The sequence below is a fragment of the Phymastichus coffea genome, unplaced genomic scaffold, assembly GCF_024137745.1.
Source record: "Phymastichus coffea isolate CEN01 unplaced genomic scaffold, Cenicafe_Pcof_1.1 PCOF00008, whole genome shotgun sequence".
Lineage (NCBI taxonomy): Eukaryota > Metazoa > Arthropoda > Insecta > Hymenoptera > Eulophidae > Phymastichus > Phymastichus coffea.
The window spans coordinates 2,972,899-2,993,512 of NW_026706819.1; the positions used below are offsets into that span (position 1 = coordinate 2,972,899).

A 20,614-nucleotide genomic window follows, 5' to 3' on the forward strand; every position below is an offset into this window, starting at 1 on the left:
GGCGGTTTAGTGGGTAGGACTATTTTTTTTTCGGGGAGTCCCACATAACCCCTCAGTCAGAAAGCAGAAAGACTAAGGGGAATCCGCAAAAAGGATTCCGCAACTTCTTGTAAAAAAAAAGAATAATAATAAATATAGTAATTTATAATAATTATGTACATATAGTAATAGTAATAATATGTGTGTGTATCAGCTTATGTCAATAATATTATATATAAAGCAGAATAGATTTAAAAATGTTTACTGTGCAAACTAACCATAATATATTAGTTCAGACTATTTTTACCATCATATCTTATCTTGAGAATTGATAATACAGTCAGTATGTACTGTGACGGTAAACGTCGAATTAGCGCTAATAGCCTAACCTAGTGGCTGCCTGCGGGGGCAGCACTTACCGGTAGACGAAAAATGTAATGAGGGAATTCGGCACGCGACGAGGCGGAACACGCGCGATTGAAAACTAACCAGTGAAGGATTAGCCATCGACACGCTTAGCCGAAAGTGCAGAATCAACTACAGATACGTTAGCCGGAGAGTCGAGCATCAGCACCCGATCGCTAAGCTGTGCGAAAGAGATTGTCGTTGTTCCCGAGCCATCCTGAGTGTCGACACGAGCTGACTCAGACCTGCAGGAGTCGTGCTGTCGCCTGAAGGAGCTGAGTGCGTGCGAGCGTGCGAGAGTGTGCGAGTGAGGAGTTTCGCCGTCTAGGGCGAAACCAAAACACGCGAGTTACCTCGAAGCGATAAAGACAGACTTTGCCGCAACCGGAGTGTGAATTTGTGCTCCTGGTCTTCGTGCGACTACTAAAAAGGTAAGCTGGCCAGCTTAATTTCGCGGTCGCGATATAATTGTTACACGACTAATCCCTCGACTCGACAAAAAGCGTGCATGTAACATCTCGGCTAACATTGAGCGGCGAGCGATCCGACACTGCATGTTGTTGTCGTGTGCACGGCATGTAAACAAACACGCGGACCGAATTTGATGTAATACTGAGAGAGAATAAAAGTTTCCGTCAGCGATATTAACCTTATTCACGCCGTATTGATTTCACTCCCGTAGATAATTGGTTGACTGGCACCTATTCCCTCTTGCTCTCCGACTTTCGTATTTGATATAGGCGATTACGCGCGCCCGTCTACACGATCGTCCGAATAAATTAATTAAACGGTAGCAACCCAACCCCGTTACAATTTAAATGTTTTAATCATTTTTAATATTTCTTTTAAATACATTTTTCGAAAAACTTATTTTGTGTTGTTATTAGAAGATAATTGTCATATATAAATTTAACCTGGTGATTTCATTTTTATTATTACTATAAAGGTAAGTCTAATAAATATACATATAAATTTAATAATTTAATTTCAAATTTATTTTTTTTTGGTGTAATTCTTATATGATTATATATATTATAATGGAATACTTTTAGTTATTTATTTAAAAATAAACTTTAATTTTAATTTTATTAGAAGTAATTAATGAATTTTATAGGATTCAATATGAAAATAAATCCAATAAACGTGATCAATGTTGTTCTTACGGCTTTCCAATCTTTAAATATTCCCGAAAGTCAAGTTAACTTTAAAAAAATTGAGTTCGCAAAGAAAATTGAAACGATTTTATTAGATGCAATGAATGATTTTAATGACGTGGAAATAATAACAGATGAAACATTAGATTTCCAAGAACCATTTAACGATGTGGAAGCTAAAATTGTTGAAGATGAAATCTTGCATCACTTTCCAGATCGTCCTTTTTCACCAACAAATGAATGTACTAAAGATGAAGAAGATATATCATATGATTATAAATTAAAAGTCGTGGAATATTGGCAAAGTAGTAAACAAAAAAAATTGAGTCTTGAATCAGTGAAACAAAGGTTTAAGAAAGTAAGTTCTATAAGGCAGTTGCGCCGTTGAGCTTATACTTAGAATAAAGGAGGGACATATAGAGAGTAAATTTCTAGAATATGTCAATTTACATTGGAAAATTTTAAAGCTGCAATTGAAGCGGGATTGATCGTTCATGATTCAGACTTATGCAAATGGGCATTACAAGCTCAAATGAAGATAAGCTATGAAGATATTAGATTTAAAGCTTCGAATCACAGGCTTAATCGTTTCAAGAAAACACATAGAATAGTATCAAGAAAAATTAATAAATTGGTAACCAGAAAAACTTTAGAAAGTGCCGCAGAGTTAGAAAAATATGCAAATGATTTGTAACTGATGTTAAATAATGCAGAAGAGGTAGGAATGAAAAATGTATTTAACTCTAATCAAAGTGGATTCTAGTTAGAGATACATTCTGGTAAAACATTAGCTGTTGAAGGTAAAAAACAGATGCAGTGTGTTGTACAATAAGTTTCGTCTAGAACACATAGTTATACAATACAGCCTCTATTATCAGATGATGGAGAATTACTTTCACCACTTTTCCTAGTTTTAAAAGAAAAAAGTGGCCACTTTGGATCAGTTGTTTATTTCGACCTAAAAATGTTCACGTTGAAGCATCAAAATCTGGAAAACTGACTTCAGGTATTTATTAATATTTCGCGAGAGGGGTCAGCCACCGCTCGCTTTGGGCTGAGCTCTGCTAATTTTTACTGGGTTCTATCGCGGTGAAAAAGCCGGCGCTGAATTTCACGGGCCGACGTTCGCTCTGGTTGGGGAGGATGATTCAAATAATCGAACACTTTAATTAATATATATTACATATGGCTATCTCATTTATTGATGCCCTTTCACAAACAATCGCTACAAGATTTAATTCGCCGTGGCGAGAGCGTTCGCTCAACCTTTTCACGACCAGAGTTCGCGGGATCACGCGAGCGAGATCGCTCAGTGTATGCGATAAAGTACGCTTAATAAATTGAAATCTGTAAACGAGCAAGAGCTGGTGCGAGAGAGAATAACTTGGCGTTACACCCACCGGGTGCCGACGGTCCGCCGGTAGAGAGGCGATGCCGGCCAAAGCGTAGACCCGCTGGAAACGGCGTCCTGACGACGTTGGAGATTGCTGCAGGAAGGGTCGCAGCATGGCCTTTACTTCTTGGTCGATTAATCGTCGCTGCGGGAACTGGCTCTGCTTCAATAACTTTTCCTCCGTTCCTGGCAAACGTAGCTGTCGCACTCGTGGCAAAGCTTCCTCTACAGCCAGAACATTGTCCAGAACAGTCCTCTCTATGCGGCCCTAATTACTTGAGAGCTCGCGCCTAACTGCCCTTGTTCTCTCTTAATCTTCTAAGCCTCGCGCCGCCGCGCTTCCACTTCTCTCACCCTCAAAAATCAGTCGTAATCGCACTCTCTCTCTCTCTCTCTCTCGCTCTTCTCGCTCTTACTCGCACTCACGGCGACACTTCGCCGATCGTCGCGCTCCTCTCTCCAGATCCTGCAACGACACAAGTATGTAGTCGCTAGCGTATACTTGGTCGCTGCGTTCATGCAAGGAGAGTGTCGCACACATGGCTAGCGAACATGGCTATAACCCTGTTACAATTTATTTACCGAAAGTAAAATTTTTACGAGAATACCCACAAACTATACAACAACATTAAAAAACATAATCTTTTTCAGATCATTCTAAAATTTGGTTACAAAAAATATATTTTCCGAAAGTTGGTTCTACAAGTATATTATTATTAGATTCTTGGAGTGGGCATTGTCCTAAAATAGTAGAAGAAGTTACACCTGTTAATCAAGAAGTAAATATAAAAAAAATTCCTACAGGAACTACAGGAAAAATTCAACCCTTATTTGGCTTTCGCATTTGGAAAAATTATGTTAGACATTTTTTAGACAAAGTAATTTAAATGGAATATGATATGCAATTGTATAAACGTAATAATATTATTAAACTGCAATCTCTAGTCCACAGCCAACTGAATAATATTGAATGTAACTTACGTGGATGGTTTTTGTCTACTAGAAGTGAAAATTAGCCGAAAAAATACGTATCACCTATTTTTTAATGCACCATATCATACCACAATTTTATAAAAACCGAGGATTCATTTATTGTGTTATTTATCTATATGGATTTATAATAAGGTTTTGGGGTAGTTCACCCCCGTAACAAAAGATTATGCGGAAACACCGAAACAGGTCACCTTTTTTTTGTAATTTTGTATTTGAAAACCATTTTTTTATATTTTTGGATCAGTTCTATAAAATTTTACACGAAAAAAATACTAGGAAAATACAGTTTCACCCCCATAAAATACAAGGTGTGCAACCCTCCATATTCGAAACCTATATGCTATTGTTGCGTTTTTCATGGCAATTCTTTTCCATATTGTTTTATTGAAAAATGTTGAATAGAACCGAAGATATTGATAAAAGTGTAATTTTGAGGGTACTTTCGGGGGTGGTTTTCACTCCCTTAAATTGCATATCCGCTGATAAAAAAAAACGTGTCTTTTATTTTTTGACGCTATAACATATCTCAGTATTATTGAAATCGGAGAGGGACATCTGCGGTATTTTCCTTGTAAGAGCAGCGATGACACTGCAGCTAAACCATTGCCCAAACATTACAAGTTACCTTTACATGGTGATTTCAATCCGAATACTATTAGTCAACAGACTCAAAAGAAATGGGAGAAAAAAAAGTCTCTTTTTCTATCTAATACCCAGAGTAGGTTTCTATTAATATTTATATATCCTGCTAGCTTTCTTAAATATACTTGCGTTTGATTGAGTTGCTTATTGCATACATATAAATTGTTCACACAAGTTGTTCATAATACGAGGTCTGTCCGGAAAGTATCGGGCCTACCTTTATATTTTCGTGCTATCGTTATTCCTTATCATCTGGTGGCTGGCATCCTTCAAAGTAATCTCGACTTGATTGAATAACACGGTTCCATCGATGCTTCCACTTTTCAAAACAGTCCTGGAACTCACTTTTAGGGATAGCCTTAAGTACACTCGTCGCATTGTTTTCAACCGTTGTTTTGTCATCGAATCGGTGTCCTTTGAGTGGTTTTTTTAGTTTCGGAAATAGCCAAAAGTCATAAGGGGCTATGTCGGACTGTATGGAGGTTGTCGAAGCAATGCTATATTGTGTTTGCTCAAAAACTGCTGCACAAGATTGGATGAATGCGCTGGCGCATATCGTGATGGAGAAGCCAGTCATCACTTTCCCAAAAGTGCGGTCGTTTTCTTCTTACTGCATGATGCAAACATTTTAAAATTTGAACGTAGTATTCTTTATTGATTGTCTGACCTGTTGGTGCATATTCGTGATGTACAACACCTTCACAATCGAAAAAAACAATTAACATTGACTTAACGTTACTCCGACTTTGACATGCTTTTTTTGGTCTTGGCGATTCAGAATTCTTTCACTATGAAGATTGTTGTTTTGTTACAGGATCATAACCATAAACGCATGATTCATTACCTGTAATAACTTTTCTAAGCACATTATCATCATTATTGATCATTTCCAGATTGTCCAGAGCGATTTCTAAGCGAATGTTCTTCTGCTCTGCTGTGAGCAATTTTGGGATGAATTTCGCACACACGCGTTTCATTCCTAAATTTTCGGTTAAAATTTCTGAAATGATAGTTTTTGGTATCCTAAGGTCTTATTCTAGTTCTCACACAGTCATACGACGATCTTTTTCGATTGCAAGTCGCACCCGGTCAATATTATCTGCGGTTTTTGTCGTCGAAGGTCGGCTGGAACGAGAATCACTATCGACAGAAGTGCGACCATCTTTGAACCGTTTATACCACTCTTTTATTCGTGTTTTGCTCATACACTCGCTTCCAAAGGCCTTTTGCATCATTTCAATAGTTTCCGAACTCGTTTTTCCGAGTTGAAAGCAAAATTTGATGCAAATTCGTTTATCTTGTTTTTTAGTCATTTTTGACAATATCAAAATCCGACGAACGCGAAAAAGGCACTGTAAACAAAGACACGCTGCGCATGAACTATACGTCCGGCAGGTGTCAGTAAGTAACCAATAAATTCGTGAGGCTTTACTGTTGACGTTTAGAAGTTTAGGTAGAGGTCGCTCGAACACTATGGCGCGAAGATATAAACGTAGGCCCGATACTTTTCGGACAGACCTCGTATATTGATGATTAAAGTTAAAGGTAGATTGAACAGGCATGAGTCGTTTGAAAAATCTAATTTTATGTTTATTATTGATTTATCATATGATTCATTTAAAAATATACATAGCAACTTACAATGTTTATAGTTTTATTTTTATTGACTAAATTTTATATAACTGGTACACTACTGAAACGTTTAAGTTTAACTAGCGCAAATTCTCTTCCTCTTGAGGTAAATGATTTGAAAAGGATAAATCATTCTTGTTTCAAAATCCCTCTTGTCTCGGTTGGCAATGATAAATGTTATCAGCCGACGAATGAAGAAAATGCAGAATACAAGGAGAAAAACTTCGGTCATTGGAAACGAGTTTCGAGAATCTGACGATGACATTCATCGGACTAACTTATTGTTGAGTTCTCCCGAGGAAAACGAAAATCTTGACGATCCTTTTGGCTGGTGCAAAAAAATCTGCTGAGAAAATAAAAAATGGCATAGGAACTATTGAAGATTATTATACTTTTAAATTGAAGGCCAATAGCGAAACCGAAAAGTTATTCACTGTAGATAAAGATAATGATGAATCAGAAGTGCAACTGTTATTTCCTCTATCTGATTCTGATGTTAGTGACGGAGAAAGTGATACTGTTGATAGTGATGATGAGATACTCACGAAAGATAATTACAATTACTTCAACAGAACAACGTTTTATGAGTCTTATCTCACTGTACAAGATGTGATCATAATGATTACTGCATTTCCGTTGGATGTTAAGTTACACGATAATGCCAAACTAAAATTAGCTGCATTGATAAAAGTACTGGCTGGAAAAAAATTTAGTAAACTCAACTTATCTAAATATATGATGAATAAATGTTTTCCAGCGCAAGAAGAAAATGTGAGACATCATTTTTACTGCAATGATTACTCGAAAGTTATTATATACTCTATCAACGCAAATGAAGTAGAAATCGCAAAAGCTATTGCAGTGACTGTAAAAAAAAACAAAGTATAAAAAAAATTCATCCAGTTACTTTTTATCACTAGATTTAAGATATCAAATAAAGCAAATCAATTACTAGCAAATCCTGTGTTAAGAACAGATATTTTTCATAATCTAGAATTTCCAACATCTGATAACGAAATCTATCAAGATATTCACAGTGGGTCAATATACGAACGTATAAGCAATTCAAACAGTAAAAATGAAAATATATTAATGTTAATGCTGGTGCAGATGGTGCTCCGTTAACTAAAAGTGGTAAAACTGGATTCTGGCCAGTGCAAGTTATTTTGAACGATTTATCGCTAAGACTAAGATTTAAAAATATATTAAATAGTGGCTTATTTTTAACTAGTATAGAGCCGAAAAGTAACTTACTAAGCCTATATTTAGATCTATAATGGAGAATTAGCAACCGTTCCCGTCTGGGTAGCTCGCGGCCGTCCGCACAAATTATGTATTCGGGGATTCGGGAAGCATAAGACGTTCTCACGACTGAATAACGTGTCGAGCATAAACACGTTAAACGAACAAATTCGAAATCGAGATAAGGAGTGATACAGCGGCGAATAAACACAACAGCGGATTATCACACTAATACTTTAATTGTCAACAAAAGGTTACAAGACGGCGATCTCGCGCTTATACACTACGAGCGGCACAATAATAAACGCGAACGCGAAGGTGTATCGGTGGCTGTTCAGCCTGCCGATTCCTTTTCTAAAACAAAATATTACAACAAATGCCCGACAAAACACTTTCCGCCGCTAATTCATCGACCGGGTAGCCAGCAGGTCTACCGTGCTACCACCCATAAGCTGGAGCCCAAAAAGAGAGAAACAAGAGAAAATCACGGCACCGACCTCGACCTTCAGCCTCTCTGACGGCTAGAGCGCTCTACAGTATGACGTCACTGGTGTGTTCCTTCTCGCTGACCGTCTCGCTGGTGTTTGTTGTCGCAGCTGTTTATCCCTTTCTCGTCCTCTTATTCAATCTACAATGCTACTGCCTCAATCCGTAACTCGCTCGTTGATTGCTGTTGCTGTTGTCTACGCCGCCTCTCTGTTGCTCGGTACTGCAGTACGTCCAAACTGTTCGCGTGCGCACCCGCACACCTCGCCGGTTACCCACACGCATCGGTGCCAGGTATCCTTCGGCACATGGATGGGCGCGACCCAGCCTCACACTCTAATACTTGTTCGCGCACCGGGCGTGTCTCCGAAAATGAACAATCGTCGACGACATCGCGGGGCCAACTTCGGAAAACCGTGACCTTCGGTTTGATCCACGTGCGCGACTACCTCTGCCCAAAGCCTAGCAGAGACTCTCGAATTTTCCGCGATCAACCGCGATTCAAGCGCGCTCTCTCTCTCTCTCTCTCCCTCTTTTTCTGCGCCATCTCCATCGCTTCAGTCGTCAGCTTAGCCTATGTTCAGCACCTCGTAAATAAAAATCTAAGCATGAGTGTGTGTATCAAACGCACACACTCTCAGCTCGGCGCGGCGCACGGACATTTGCGGGAGCCAGACGGACAAAATCGGCCTAGCCGAGATTCTCCGTTACAGATCAAGTTTATGTAAAACAAATTTAATATTTATTCGAAGAAAGAATAAGGATAATTCATGATCAAGAAACATATACACTGAAATTTTGTACACATGGATTTATTGTTGATGCTATTTCTCGAGCAATAGTGCAAAATCGCATTCAATTTAACGGTTATTGTGGATGCAGTTTTTATTATATACTAGGAAAATATTTAACCAGTGTACATAGAATCAGATACCCAGTTACTCAAGGTGGTATAGAAAGAACTAACCAGAGCCATGAAAAAGATGTTAAAGTAGCTACTGGTTCTGGTAAGATTTGCAATGGAGTGAAAAGTGCATGCGCACTCAGAGTCTTACCACATTTTGATGTGGTGTGGTCTTTCCCATATGAATATCTTCATGCACTGCTTTTGGTTATAATTTTACCATTATTGAGTAGTTGGAAAAACGGCGAATCACAGTTTAAACTGAGCAAAGCTCAAATAGATTTGATCGAAAAACGATTCTTAAACATTACATCTACTAATGAAATCCACCGATTACCTAGAAGTGGAATAATAAAAGGTACAGCGAAACCGAAAGAATCGGAACTTAGATCTTGGTTGTTATTCTACAGTCTTCCTTGCTAACACAATGCATTAAATGAAGAAGCTTTTGATCATTTAAGTTTGCTTGTAAAATGTTCTTATATATTATTAACAACAACAGCATTCGTAGATGATTTGACTCAATGCGAAATAGATCTGTTGACGTTTGTAATCGATTACGCGAGACTTTATGAAGAAGACAACATGACTTACAATTTTCACATGATACTACATATAATTGCTTCAATCCGAAAAACTGGACCTATTTATTGCAATTCGGCTTTCCCATTTGAAAGCAATATTCATACATTAAAACATTTGCAAACACTGGTATTTTAAACAGAATATTTGAAAAAATTTCCATCATCAGAGGAAACAATTAATTATTGTTCTCGTTTATTCAACTCTGTCAGGTTTAACAAATCCTTTCATCGTGTAGATGAAGTTGCTTATTGTGGTAAAAGCGTAATGGAAAACATACCCGGTTTTGGAGAAATTATTTGCACATTATATAAAAAGTGTATTTACGAAGGAACTGTTTATCACTGTGAGAAATATAACCAAGATAAAAAGACCAATAATTCTATTGTAAAAATGTGCTCTGGAGAGTATGGCAAAATTGTGCAAATTATTGACTATAATAATCAATCATATTTTCAGTTACATTTTTTCAAGCTTTTTTGAAACGATCCTTTTAAAAATGTGGTCCATATAAAAAAAATTGAATCTGAATACAGTGAAACATCAGTAAGATCTATAAGTAATGTAGATTGTTAAGTCATCTTGGTCAACGTTAGAAATGCTCGCTATTAATGTCATTTACCAAACACGTTTGAAATTTAATGATATATAAATAAGTTCTTGTATCTATCATTCATTCCATTATCAGCAAAATATATCTGTATAATACTGTAAAATAAATGATTAGAATATACAATGCAAAGTCATATTTTTATACCCTACAATAATTTAATATTATAAATTAAGAGTCAAAAATATTATGTATCGTTTAAAATTATATAATATGATTGCCATTCAATATTTATATACGTATGCCAAAAAATTTGAAAGATATTAGAAGCTGTTATTAACAATAAAATTTTTATAATTAAAAAAAAATAACCTCTCGCTCTTTTCGTTCTACAAACATTGAAATTTATAAAAAATGATTCAAAACAATACTTTTCACATACTTCTTTAACCATCAACCATTGAAACTGATAAGAAACTATTCAATAAAATGCAATAGGTTACTGTTCCATTCAATAACCATTGAAATTCATAAAAAGTTATTCAAAAGAATATTATTAACACACTTTTTCGCCCGTCAATCATTGAAACTAATAAGAAACGATTCAATAAAATGCGATAGATTACTATTCCATTCCACAGCCATTGAAATTCACAAAAAGTGATTTAAAAAAATATCATTAACATTTAAATTTACAAAAAAACATTCAATAAATTACTATTAAGTAAAATTTCATGGAATAATTATTAAAATTTATAAAATATTATACAATAAAATATTATTAAATGTTTTATTGATAAAGTTTTGTTAAAAATTATTTATTCTGATCAACATTAATGGTAAACTTTACTATTCATGTTTATTGCAATAAAATATCATTGATTATGATTAACTTTTAATCATCGCTCGAACATTAAACCATTTACTTCATTGAATATCATTCATTATCACTTAAAATGAATTATTTCAAATGAAAACCAATAAAACTTTTTCAGCAGGGCTGTTGCCATATTTTCCTTAACTTTCTTTTTTCTTTTAGTTTTTCTAGTACACTTTTTGAGATAGGTATTTCAGATTTAGTGGCTATGCGGTTGGGGGTTGCAATATTAATAGCTTTATAAATATGTTGTTGTAAAGTTTCAATCACAGTGTCAACCTCATCCCGAGTTTTAAGCGATACGGCACACGTTATTTTTTCATTTAGAATCTGTCTATAAGTATCTCAATTTGTGTTTTTGGTATATAAAAAGCTATTTTTTATGTTTAATTTGACTTTTAGATTATAGTTTATAATTATTGGAGAATGATCTGATGTTAATTCAAAACATGATTCTGCTGAAATATGCGATGGGCATATACATTTAATTACTGCAAAGTCTATTAAATCAGGTAATTTATTTAAGTCCTAAGGCCAATAGGTAGGTTCGCCGGTTGATATAGGAATAAGGTTTTCTTCTTGCATCACTGAATACAATTTGACACCCTTTGGATTTGGAGTGAACGATCTAGAGCTCCACCAAAGATATTTCGCATTATAATCACCCCCTGCCACATAACGATGACTTAAACTATTAAAATATCTTTTGTAGGTGGACAGTATACGTCTGAAAATACTAAGAGTATGCAGCTATTTTTATCTTCTAATGTTATATTAGTTGCTTATAAGTAATCGTACATATGTGGTTCATTTACGTGATGTTGAATAGTCTCTTTAATTATTACTGCAGTTCCGCTGTGTGCTTTTCCGTCGGAGTGGTTAGTTTTATGTATAATATAGTGTGGAATTTTCAAAAAGTTTTTATGCGTAGAGTGGGTCTCAGATATTAGCATTATATTAATATCATAATAAATAAGAAAAGTTTTTAGTTCAAGACTTCTTTGAGCTAAACCGTTTGCGTTCCATATTGCAATTTTTAATTCTGAAATTATTTTATCTTATTTATAAGCGTGGTAAGCAGATTAAGCAGTGTATCCATTCTACTCATAAGCTGAGTCATCATAGTTCCTATAGCTGGCTGTTATTGTTTACTATAGGTTGGTGTGACGTGGTTTGTTTGGCTTCTTCTCAAGTGTTTTTATTATTATGTATAGCCTGAGTAAAGCTATAGTTGGGTCGAACGGTATTTTCGTGCGTTTGAATTTGCGTCGGTTGCTTTGGTCTTAGCGCGGGAAAAAGTTTTTGTTGGAGGAGTTTTCTAGCTTTACAACCTTTATAACTAGCTACATGGTTTTCGCTGTAGTTTGCACATTTTACTTCTTTTATTTTAGTTTTTATTGGGCAGTTAGAAGTGAGATGGTTTTCAGCGCATTTGACACATGCCGGGATTTTATGACAATAATTTTTAGTATGCCCGTATTCTTGGCAACGCATGCATTGGGGAATTTTCCGTTTTTTATATGGTGGTTTAAAGCTTATTATTTGGTTCAGTAATTTATAAATTTCATAAATTTTTTTATTGTTTTCACTAATTTTCAACTCAACAAAGAACATGGGTAGAGGCTGTTTTGTTACTATATATTTAACATTTGAGATTCTTATTACTGTATGATTATACTGCTCTATTTCTTCCTTTAATTCATCTAGATTAACAGAAGGGTGTAAGTTTAAAAAAAAAATACTTTGTATGGTTTATTTTCTTTTTTTTGGAAGGTATAGAAAAGGGTATTTTTATTTTCTAATTCTTTAACTATAGGAGTAAAATTTTCTGGGGGTTCGGCTTGAATTTTGATTTCGTTGTTACTGATTAATTTTAGAATGTACTTATTTTTTGCTATTTTATTTAAAAATTCTTTTAAAGTAATACCGTTTACTACGCCACTTATGAAGATCGGCGATGGCCTTGGTAATGTTTTGGTGATTGCAGTTTCAGAAGATGTGTTGTTTGTCACTTCGTTTTTACCGTGCTGGTTGAATGCGTTGAACGCATTGCTTGTCTCCAGTGGCTTATTGTTCAACGCACTAAGCCAGTAGCCATTTAAAAACGTCTACCTTCTCTCGAATATTTTGTTCTCTTCTGGACTACTTCTTCCTCGTTTACTTTTCACAGATCTCCATTCGGCGGTATCAACACCGTTGGTTTCTGCACTGGTAGAGTTGCTCTTCTAGATTTCGAGTTCTGTTTGAGGTGCAGCCATGACGGCTGTTTTTGTAACTGTGTAATGATTGTTCGACTTTTGTGTATTTTTTTATAGTGAATTTCTATTTTACTCTTCTTAACGAAGGAAGAAACAAAAAGAAAAAGAATAATGAAAGAAGTTTATAGTTTAAGAATTTAGAGTATTTCTATAGGCTACTAATTTTTCTTGCTCGATCCGAGTGTGTGAACGTGTGTCCACACGGGGCGAACACTATGAGCAGACTGAATAAATAAATAACATTAATTATTGATGCCACAATCATTTTTATATCAATTGAACATGTACGCTAAATCATTATTAGTATTTGGAAAAAAAAATCTATCGATTTCGATGATATTTCACTGTGTTCAAGCGAATTATTCGAGAAAAAAAGTATAAAGTTCACATGTCAAATTTAAGTTTTTTTAATTTTTAATTCAGTTTCAATTTTTTAATCGTAAACTTGACAAATTACTATAACATGAAAACTATAAAAAAGATAGCCATTATCGTTCCGAGCATTATGGCAATTTTTATATTTTACTATTTCGGATCTGTTCGCGATATATGCGCTCAATATTCGTGCGCTATCTCTGCGATCATCAGTAAGGACATTGCATCCCTCTACCAACAGCTGAACACGTGTATGGAAAATCCCTAAGGTCTCTACATGTGTCACCGGTCGCATGACAGACGTTGCACACGTTGAGGTCATAAAGGCCTAAACTAGCCGTCGGTGACGTCGGCTAGACGAAAATCTAGGTGGAGAGATGCATCATCTTCAAGGCTTCTCATTGGTTCCTGCTTGAAGCCACTAATGAGAGTAGGGGTTTTCGGCATTATCAATGCGGCAGACCTAATAGAGTGACAGCTAGTTATCTTGAGAGGATAGAGGAGTCTACTTCGCTCTCGCTTTGCGTCCATTCTTTTCTCTCGAGCCGATATAATTGTGAAACTTGAGTGTGTGAGTTGTGACCACGAACCCGCTTCTACCTCAAGCTTCTACGAAGCTGCAACCAACCCGGTGACCCTTCGAGGTCCAAGGACAGGAAAGCCTGCTGCCTTGAGAGAGGACGAGACGTGTTCTCTGGGGTACCTCCAACCACGCGGCTTTGCCCACTCTCTTCTCGGCTACAAGGTAGCGAGGGCTGACCCGTTTCTGAGACGTCGGAGCTACCGAGGGCCTTTTTTATTATCCTGGTGATACCTTCCTGCCCGATTGTGCGCATGCAAAAGTCACCGGAGTAGGTTTCAGTAAGTTGAGTAGCCATTCAACCGCGTCTTAATGTAAGTTGATGTATTTGTATTGTAACATTTGTCTGTTCTTTGTTTAGCCTTTGTTTATTCATATCATTCGGATTGGTATATTTATGATTGCCAAATGGCTTTTCCCCCACCTACGAGTGGGGTTTTTTATGCCGGTTGACAATTATGATTATAATTATAATCCTTATTTTATTAATAAAGTAATAAGTTAAAGAATTCTGGTTATTAATGCAGAGTCAATCCAAACCTTCTTTTTAATAAAACAAAATAAATAAATAACAAGATCATTCGGACTTCGAATCAAAGGTAATAATTTTAACTTTGTGCCTCTCTTCTTACTTGCACCTCTATCAAGTAAACAGGATCATCAAAATTTGAAAAAAAATTATCCATGATCAACAATTATTCATGTGAAATCAATTTACATTTTGATTCTTTGGCATAGGAATCTCATGATATGGATGAAAGTTGAGCATCGTTTTTGTTCAACTGTGGCGCGCGTATATCAGCTCTTTTCACCGCATTCCGCTCGCCTCCAATCCCACATACTTCCAAAGCCACACGCTGATTGGTCGACCTTTGAAGCTAATTATCTAATCATTTCATTATCGAACGAGAAAATAATAATTGCATCTTAAATAACTTTTTAAGATAAATCCGGCAATATCAATTTCCTTTAATATTTTATAACCATCCTATACATATGTGTGTATGTGTGTGTGTGTATGTGTGTGTGCGTATGTATGTGTGTGTCAATGGATCGGTAATAAATCTTGTTGATGTTGAATTATTTACGTTTTTCTTTCCCATCCCGTTATACATTTTTTTATAAATACTTCTGAAAAATGTATTAAATATATCAATAATATCTATTTTTAAGAGTAAAATAGCTTAAAATTTTAGGAATTTAGAATGAAAACTTTGTTAATTGATGATTACATATTACAGAACTGTTTAGAAATGCTGCAGACGCGGGTCCTCTAGATATAGTGAAGCTTCGTAAAGCAGATAAATTAGTCAATATTTCATCTCATTTGCTGGGAAATTTACCTGATGACCCCTATATACTCCAGGTAATGAATGGATGATTATATTTATTTGTAATATTAAAGCTAAGTATGCAATAAACTGTTTCAATCGAGAACGCCACTCACGGTACTCCGATCTTTGAGAGCTTATAAATAACGTTAGAAATATCAAAATTTTTTTATTATTGTAGAACGCAGTTTGAAAAAAAATAATTTCTTCATCCATTTTTATAAATCGAGTTTTCAAAAGGATATCTGTACGTGATGAACTTGGAACCTCATCAACCGGTGGAATAAATATTTGAGTATTAAGGATCAATGGTTCGCAGATCAATTTTCCAACTGGGGGTGTTCAAAATAGCGGCTTGTTTAAAAAAATGTTTGGTAATATACTAATGAATTTTTTACTTAATAACGATGAGGTTATGAAAAAAGTACTAAGAGAGAAAAAGTTCGTAGAATCTCTCGAAGAAGGTACTCGTAATTTTTTAAAACGTTTCAAGAAATTTTTTTTATTTTTGCAAAAGATCTATTTAAATAGTTGCTCAAAAAAATCGGAAAAAATTTTTCATATATTCTACAACTAATTCTAAAGATATTTTATTCTTCTTAGTCTGTGCAAAATCGAGCCTATTTGTACACAAATCTTGAGGAGTCAATTACGCAGAATAGCCCTTTTTACGATCTTTTTATAAATATGCAAGATCATTTTCTCTTATTTACAACAAAAATAATGCTGAAGAAAAATTAAATAGTGTAAAAAATAAAGAGTGTAATATATGTAATTTAGGCGTAATTCGTAATTGTTGTAAAAATCGTAGATACAGTTATTAACGAATAAAGTTAGTGAATTTAATAGCGTAAAACTTACAATAAAAAAATAAACTTATAAAACTTACAAAGATAACTTATTGCTTGTAGAAATAATTATAAATAAGAAATACTTAAATTGTTTAATAATATTTGAATAATAATTAATTTTTACTTTTGGCCAAATATTATAATGTAAAAATCATCTATTTAATCATCTATTTAATCAGTTCTAACAATTTTGTTAGTATATACAGAATTAACACTTTAGATACATCTTATTTTATTTGTTTAAATTATTAATGTTTTACTTATTGATAATAATCGTAACTAAGTTGTTATCAATGAAACGAATTCCTATTCATATTCCTAAGATTTTCATCTCGAATTCAGAGTATTCGCTTTCTTACAATAATTAATATTCTCAAAATTATAAATAAATGAAATTTGTACATTAAAACTTGAAAACATAATTCTAATCTATGCACTAAAATTAACATAAAAAATACTTTAGTTCATTGAAGTTACTATCGTTAATGTATTTTAATTGAACAATAAAAATCAGTATATCTATATCTATGAGTAGATTAACATCACGCTCCTTATATGGTTATGAAATTTAATTATGACCCTAACATAATCATATAATACTTGAGATGGCGCCATTCTCTATACTAATTAATAGGTATAGATTCGCGAGTTTGGCGGGTTTTCATGATTTAGTGAAAAACCGAGAAAATGGTCCAGGAGCTCATAAATAGGACCGTTACAATAAATGCTGGCTCGAGTATTTCTATTTTATGTGAGATATTTCCTTTTAATTATTCTATGTTTGCTGGTTTCGTTTGATATATTCTGTCTTTTAAATATCTTTACAAGAAAAAATCAAGTGGGGTGAAATTGGGACATCTCGTTGGCCATTTGATCTTACCTCTTTGTCCAATTCATTTTTTTAAAAAACATGGTATTTAAGTATATACGAACATTGCGTCCATAATGCGGAGCAACACCATCTTGTAGCAACCAGGTATTTTAAAAAGTATCTCCTACAATTTCCTGAATAGCAGGGACTATTTGAACTTTTAACATGTTCTCATATTTTATAGCAGTAAAATTTCCTTTAATAAAAGATGGTCTAACAATTCTGTTATAAATAATCCCTCTCCAAATATAAACTTTTTAAGGATATTGAACGCTACGACTGTCAATCATCCAATATGGATTCTTTTCGCTCCTCAATGCCTCATATTGCGTTTATTGACACTATCGTTCAGCTCAAAAGTAGCTTCACCAGAAAAAATAATGTAATTGAGAAAATCTTTTCAGCAATTATTTTGTTCATTAGTCTTTCACAGAACGCAATATGCTTATCTGGATCGTCTTCATTTATTATTATTTATATACGTTGCAACGGTAGTCGATTCAATTAATCGAACCGTTCGCGATTCTGATTTTCGCGCATTAGTTCTAAGTATTGAGAGAGAGAGGGGGCGCGCGATCTTATAAATTAGCAGTTACGTCTCAGCTGTTACGTGTGTAGTACCGCCAAAATAGTTTTGCACATTGTTTCACCGATTTGCCAATAAATAGTTTATTTGGATTTTGGATACGTGTGCAAGGGTGAGCGAGGAAGCAGCAATAGTAGCAGCATCACAAAAGCAGCAGCATAAGCGACAGCTATTAAACAGCGGATTTGCGATCAAGGCAGCACAGCTGATTTGGATCAGAGGAGCACCTTTAATTTGCTTCAACAATTACGGCTGATCACCGTAATTGCACCGCAGGGTAGGTGCACCTACCTTAATTATCGCGTGACAAAATACATTTATTATTTTGTTCAACCGCGTTAGCGTTGATAATTTTGTATTCGCGCCGAGCGTTAGATCGCGCCAATATTCGTATCTTCTCTCTCTCTCTCTTTCTCACCGAAAGTTATTCGATTGTAAATCCCATTCGCGTGCGTCAGTCTTTCGGCCCGACAAAGACTGTAGTAATTTTTATTAATAAAATCTATTAAAATTATTCGCCGATTTCGTCATATGATTTTTCCTAGTAGTTTAAACAATTAGAAAAAGCTTAGGTTTTAATCCTATTATAGCTAGGGTATTAAGTGGATCTGGAGTAAAGTCGCTTACACTTGAAACTTATCGTGTGTCACAAGGCACGTGACTTAAGGTGAGTTCAACTCCGCTTGATCGAAGACAACCAAGTTAAGTCAGCTGACGTTAAGGCGAATACACGTATTAACATACGTGTTAACGGAGCGGCGGTTTGCTCTGCATCGTGGGTGTTTGCTCTTAAATAAATTTCTCATTTTGCAGGTTTATTCCCCCCGTTACATGGCGCCCAACTGGTATTAAGACCCGTGTCGTACGAATAGGATAGTGCGTCGAAGGTAATCGACGCACGAGAGAGAGAGACGATTGCGCGAGCGCTTAGGAAGGTTTGAGCGGGTGGTAGAGCGAGATCGTGAGCGGTACGCCCTCTGCTGGGGAAAAAACGAAACCACTTCGAACCTTTGGTTAAAAATTGTTAAGATTATTGTAAAAAGGGCCGAAAGCGATAATTATTGGTAGGTCGAAGTGATTTCAGATCGTACGGGAGAATCAGGTGTTAACCCATTTCAGCCACAGTTTGGTGGATAAAGGGGGGTTGGTAACACCTGATCAACGATAAAGCAGAGAGCGCGACCCAAGCGTGCAGTCCAAATATTAGCCAGGCGGAGCAAGCAAACAGCAGGCTCCGACCTTAGGTAGGATATTTTTATAATATTTATAGAAAGTTTGCGGAGACTGCACGGGCTCATAATCTCCTTTTAAAAGGCCTTATAAAAGGAGGCATTAAAAGTAGTAACACTAAATAGTGTACACCCCGCTCATACCTTGGGTGATAGGAAGCGGTAGTGGTCGATTAGCCCGAAATTTTAAACCTCAACCGCATCCTACACCCGTGCGGAGGCAAGATGGCTCTGTTGTCAGCTCAAATCGACAATTGGGCATTAGAGCTGACCTCCGCACAGCGCGAACATTATTTAGAGGATTTGGAGCTGCGCAAGGATGGAAGTGTCATCCAACAGGCGGCTAGGCTTGGGAGATGGTTGCTGGGTGAGTACACCGCCACAGATTTTCAAGAGACCACGCACAGCAAAGAGGTAGCGGGGCGCAGGAGGCGATCCCGACAAGCGTGGCTCGACACAGTCTGTGACGAGTTGGAAAACTCCAACGCGGATGATAACAGCGACCATCCCCTCAGGATCATCAATAGGGGGGGAATATCATTGACTGCTATGTCAAGGACATTCACCTGCCCGGATGAGGGCTCTGAGGGTGAAGCCAGCCGCTAAGAAGAGGATGAACTCATCCAGAAGGCCCTTAGCACGCAAGAGCAGGAGAAGGGGGAGAAGAGACGGAGCAATCCGGACCCCAGGTCGCAGGAATCCTGCACTCGGAAGGAACCTCAGGAAGAATTATCCTTGAGTGAAGCCTTCCGAGAGATAGAGTATCTGAAGGAGGGAATAGACCGTAACCAAAAGTTGGTAGGTCGAATCCTAGAAACCCTTCAGACTCTGCAGGGATTACAGGTGTGTGCGGAGCACGAGGCGCAGGACATGCGCATACGAATTCGAGAGCTGGAAGACTCAATGCATGACATGGCCAGTGCTAACCGTTCTTCTCAGCGTGACTCGGTTCAACCGCGCTCCGGACGTAATGTGGACTTTCAGGACACATACACCTGTCACTATGACTCGGGGATTCCGGGGAGTACACCGGCTCCTCCAAGACCAATACCAAGGAGAAGGGACGTCACCACACCGGAAGTCCTCCAACGAAGAGGAGGTGAAGAGGAATCGGAAGTTTATGGGAGATCCGCACCCGTTCGACAGAGGAGTCGAAGCGGATCATCTGGCACCGGACATCAGATATTCTCAGGGCTCTCTACAACCCGAGATGTTGGGAAAATTGTCCGCGGATGGAAATTGAGGTTTGCGGGCAGTAGGGCACAGAGCGTAGATACGTTTCTGTCGAGGTTGGAGGATCTGCGCGTAGGTGCAGGACTAACTGACGACGAAGTGCTTTGTTCCGTATCAGAGATCCTCGAAGATAACGCGAGGACCTGGTACGATAACAACAAGTACCAGTGGCTCAGTTATGACGAGTTCGTCGCGGACGCCCGGGATTGGTTTGGCACAAGTACGCAACAGCAACAAAGGCTGTTGCAGGAAGCCCAGAACCGGTTCCAGGGTGAGGACGAACTAGTGCGAGACTACGTATCCAACCTGGTGGCTCTTGTCAATAGACTAGAACCGCCCATGCCCTTGGAGAGGTTATTAGACCTACTCCATGCAAACCTCCTTCCAACCATCCAAATCCAGCTGCGTCGGAGCGAGATGACGTCGATACGCGAATTCAACAGGAGGGCGACCGAGGTACA

General features: G+C 36.8%; 1 protein-coding gene across 3 annotated transcripts in view; it reads left to right on the plus strand.

The window, feature by feature from the left end:
• Positions 1-20,614, plus strand: part of LOC131669918 (uncharacterized) — a 1,245,201-nt gene that overhangs the window by 339,177 nt on the left and 885,410 nt on the right. For all 3 annotated transcript variants that reach the window (XM_058945134.1, XM_058945126.1, XM_058945144.1), the window contains exon 4: positions 15,294-15,418. The gene's annotated coding sequence lies outside the window, so the exon portion shown is untranslated. The remainder of the gene's footprint in view (positions 1-15,293; positions 15,419-20,614) is intronic.